Genomic DNA, 4634 nt, shown 5'->3' with positions numbered 1-4634 from the left:
ATCTCAGCATTGCCTAATACTTTTTAGACACATTCCGAACAGACTAAAAAAGTCCTGCTGTAATAAAATTAACAAAGATGAACTGTCTGGGTACAAACCCTACCGCTGCTTTTATTATAGTTATCCACAGATATAGGTTAATACTGTTTAGAATCTGAACATGTATTTGATGGAGAGTCGGAGTACAGGAGACTTAGTGCAGGGAGTTCAGGGGCTGTTAGTGTCGGTTGGTCAAAACGCTTGTCTAATGAACAGATGATTCTGAGTTCTGTTCTCAGCTTTTTAAACACATTCCGAACAGGCTAAAAAGTCGTGCTGTCTCAAAATTAACAAAGATTAACTGTCTGCAACACCCCGCTGCTGCTTTTATTATAGTTATCCACATATACGTAATAATACTGTTTAGAAGTTATATATCTATTATGATGGTTAAATACCGTAACCAACACTCTTACAGAACAGGCAGAAGAGGTTCAAGCTTCAGTGCTTCAAGAACGGGCACAGCACAGGCAGCAGCCGTGTAAACTTAGCTTTAGAGTACAGATGGTTACAGCCCAGCCAGCGGCGTTGCAAGCTTCATTTACATGATAAAACGGGGAGGAGGCCAAATTAAATGTTGGGGTGCAGATGGAGCAGTAATAAAACCAGGTGGAAACAGAAGCTCTTTTACAATCAGGAAGTGTGCACATCACAAGTAAATCCTCATGTGAAATGCTGTGTACATTTCCAAAGGGCTCCTTTGGCGTGATGTATCTAGACCGTGCTGTCTCGCCTGGACAATTTCTCCCCACTTTCGAGACCAATTGAGACTACTCAGGCCCAAGCCTGGAGCCCCTCTGAAGAGTTGTGTCTAGTTCTGCAGAGACCACTTTGGGTGTTTTGCCAGGTACACACTGTTCCGTCTGCAGTTCTACTCCATTTTTCCAAACCTCACCAGGTGCTACTTTTAAGGACCACTGGTGGCACATTGTCTCCTGGTCTGGTGGCCGCCTTTAGTGTATGGTGTCTGGTTCTGGAGGGTTCATCTAGAGTTCTGTGCCTTTTATCAGAGTCACATCTCATATTTTGCATCAAGTTCTAGTGGCAACATCTGAAGTTTTTTCTCTTGTTTAGAGGTCGCCACTGCCATAATGTCTCCAGAGCTGCAGATATCATCTTGTTACTGAAGCCAGGCTGGAAAATTGTGTCTAGTTGTAGATGACTCACCTGGTACATTGAACCACTTTAGGAGGCCACATTTACAGTGCCGTGTTTAGTTCTGGTCAATACATGTGGAGTGTTATTTTCAGTTTTGCCCCAAACCTGGAGACTTTCCCCATTTCTGGATGCTGCACCAGGGGTGTGGTGTTCTGTTAGGAAGGCGTTGTCTGCAGTATTGTGTCTAGTTCTAGTTGTCTCAGGCTCTCAGCTAGTACTTTCACTGCTTTAGGACGCCACATTTGCAGTGTTGTGTTGAGTTCTGGCCTATCCATTTGGAGTATTGATTTTAATTTTGGAGCAATCTTGGAGACTGTTTCCATTTCTGGGTGCTGCATTTGGGGTGAGTCCAGTCTAGAGGCGTCATCTGTAGGACTGTGCTTGTGAGTGTGTGGATAATGACATGGTGTATTGTGTCAAGCTAAAATTGGTCACCTGTAGCACTGCGTCAAGTTGTGAAGGCCGAGTATTTGATGCTTCTGTTCAGTTATTGAGGCTTCACCTGAAGTTTTGCATCCATATCTGGATCCTTCTTTCGAAGTATTGTGTCTGCCTTGGGAGCCTCGGCTGCAGTATTGCGTCAAGTGCCTCACACCCGTCTGTAATATGGTGTCCATTTCTCAATGCCTGACTTGGAGTTTTGATCCAACTCTTTGAATGTTGGAATGCCATATCTTGCCCTATCTTGCATACTGAGTCCCCTCTCTAGGCCTCTCGAGGGCATTGTGTTCAATGATGGTGGCCCTGTTTTGTTGTGCGCCTCTCCGGTGGCCCCTTCCTGGGGTCTGTGCCCAGTTTGGTGGCCTCATCTGGAATAATGCACCAATTTTTGGTAGCCACATCTACAGCGCTGAACACACTTCAGGATTCCCATCTGGAATATTGCACCGAGTTGTAGAATCAAACTCCATCTTATGCAGTCATTTTCTGTAGGAATAATTAGGAGCGCTACCGAGAGAAGCAGGCATGAAGTTCTTTCAATATATATAAAAAACTCAGTTTCGAAAAAAAAAGTGCTCGATGCGATCCAGCCTATGAGAGCTCACTACAGTTGATAGCACAGAGGCATGTATAGTGGTGAGTGCTCTGCATTTAGCTGCAGCACCCTCGGTTCGAATCCGGATTAAGCTTTGTGGGTGGGTATTTGACAGCTAGGATCTTGAATACATATACAGTGTGTGATTATTAGCAGAGTCCATTCCGCACTTCTACGTTATCCAACTGATGAACCTGCCAGCTTTCATCAAGCGAAGTCATTGCATCCTAAACGTACTGCAGTGGGAAGACTATTTTTTAAATTTAATATCTAGCTTTTTTGTATATTGTTTCATACGGTAGATCTGCCCTGTACACATATATGCGCAGAAACCTTTTTCTATGGAATGCAGAGAAAAATGTTCGTTTTAAGATGCATTTTCTGTAAGAATGTTTTATTTGTCGGTGAGGTTGCCTTATTATGCGCTCAGGCTAAGCAGTAATTAATGACACGTCCAACTTGAAAGGTAAACATTCATCTCTCGAATATGCTTCCCGTTCTTAATAGCCTGGACAGAGACGGTCGTCCGTTTAAGTGCATCCCAGCGCCCCGAGGAAGTGCCTGTAATGTCATCTTAAACAGCCCAGCAGTCCTGCTGGGAAGCGTCAGTCCAGCTGGGAAGCGTCGGTCCTTCTCTGCTGGTGTTATGAGCAGTCCATGGTTTACTTTCCTGCTAGCCCTGACCAACTTTCATCCCTGACGCCCCTGTCCTGAGCTTTAACTCTCAGCCAGTCTTCTGGACTCTCTTCTTCCAAGTGCAGAGTTTTATTCTGCTTTGCCCATTTGGATATATTTATTGGTTTTGGTGCTTGTATCTGCTCAGTACAGAAAGCATTGTCTTTTCATCGCCTGCGGATGTCAGTTCTGTGACTTCTCTTCATTTCCGGCATGGGTTGGTCTGTGCAGCATCTTTGTTTCTGTCTGGTTCAGGTACAGCCCGGGTGGTGTAGCGTTGCCTACATCTAAAGATTCAGCATCAGCGGTGGTCAAGTTTTATCATCTTCTGTGTTTCTGAGTTTTTTATGTAATATCGAAGCATCCGTGGGTCACAGATAGACCCTGTTACATACTACATGGAGCATCCATGGGTCACAGATAGACCCTGTTACATACTACATGGAGCATCCGTGGGTCACAGATAGACCCTGTTACATACTACATGGAGCTTCGCAGCTGCTCTCTTTATAAAATGCATTCAATGTTCACTTTCACATTGTATACTATATGTCCGCATTTCCGCACAGTGCGACAAGCTAAGCATTGGTGGTTCAGTGGTAGAATTCTCGCCTGCCACGCGGGAGGCCCGGGTTCGATTCCCGGCCAATGCAGGTATATTTTTTCATTTATTTTTGGAATGATTATTTATTTACATGATCTCAGAAGTATTGAGAATTGTCTTAGTATTTTAAAATATAAAGTTGGGCTGTACGATTTTGAAATATTGTATATAGGTTTCCTGTTTCCTAGAAAGGTTTACTCGCTGCGTGGAACAATCCCCTCAAAGTAGCTTTCGGAGCTGTTTCGAAAATTCCAAGCACCATGCCACGTGTCGGGTTTTATTGTGTGTAAAGCACAGTGCAGCAACCTCGCTGATTTTACCTTACTTACATTACACTCCTTCTCTTACTGAGATGACTATAATATTTTTTTTAAGAAAAGTAACAAAATGACTAAGGTCTGTGTTATGGGGATGACTCCGCAAACGTGCTTAGACGTACAGAGGGCCCAAGACACTGAACCTGCGAGAGATCTCACTCGAGCTTTAAAAGAACATATAGACCTGCAGATAAGTACTCATTCTCCCAAAGTACCTGTCTGCTACTGAGAAGTGCTGGTACTCTCCTATTAAAGGCACTAGAGCAGTGCTAGGAAGCCTTATTACTCTCCCATTAAAAGCACTGGGGCAGTGCTGAGAAGTGCTGTACTCTCACATTAAAAGCACTAGAACAATGCTGAAAAGTGCTAGTACTATCCAACTGAAAGCACTGGAGCAGTGCTGAGAAGTGCTTTAATCTCTCATTAACAGCACCAGAACAGTGCTGAGAAGTCTTGGTACTCTCCCATTAAAAGCACCGGAGGAGTGCTGAGAAGTGTAGTACTGTCCAACTGAAAGCACTGGAGCGGTGCTGAGAAGTGCTTTAATCTCTCATTAACAGCACCAGAACAGTGCTGAGAAGTCTTGGTACTCTCCCATTAAAAGCACCGGAGGAGTGCTGAGAAGTGTAGTACTGTCCAACTGAAATCAATAGAGCATAAGTTCTATGATTCTCTCATTAAAATCACTGGAGCAGTGCTGAGAAGTGCTGGTACTATCCAATTAAAAGCACTCTAGTGGTGCTGAGAATTGCTGTACTCTCTGTTTAAAAGGACTGGAGCAGTGCTGGGAAGTGCTGCACGTCCC

General features: G+C 44.1%; 1 non-coding gene across 1 annotated transcript; it reads left to right on the top strand.

Moving 5' to 3' along the window:
• Positions 1-3490: 3490 nt before the first annotated feature.
• On the top strand, positions 3491-3561 carry TRNAG-GCC (transfer RNA glycine (anticodon GCC)). Its single transcript has one exon. It is a non-coding gene; the product is annotated as a tRNA-Gly (tRNA).
• Positions 3562-4634: the final 1073 nt, after the last annotated feature.

Source organism: Lissotriton vulgaris, chromosome 12 (assembly GCF_964263255.1).
Source record: "Lissotriton vulgaris chromosome 12, aLisVul1.2, whole genome shotgun sequence".
Classification (NCBI taxonomy): domain Eukaryota; kingdom Metazoa; phylum Chordata; class Amphibia; order Caudata; family Salamandridae; genus Lissotriton; species Lissotriton vulgaris.
This window is presented reverse-complemented; position numbering and strand designations above follow the sequence as displayed.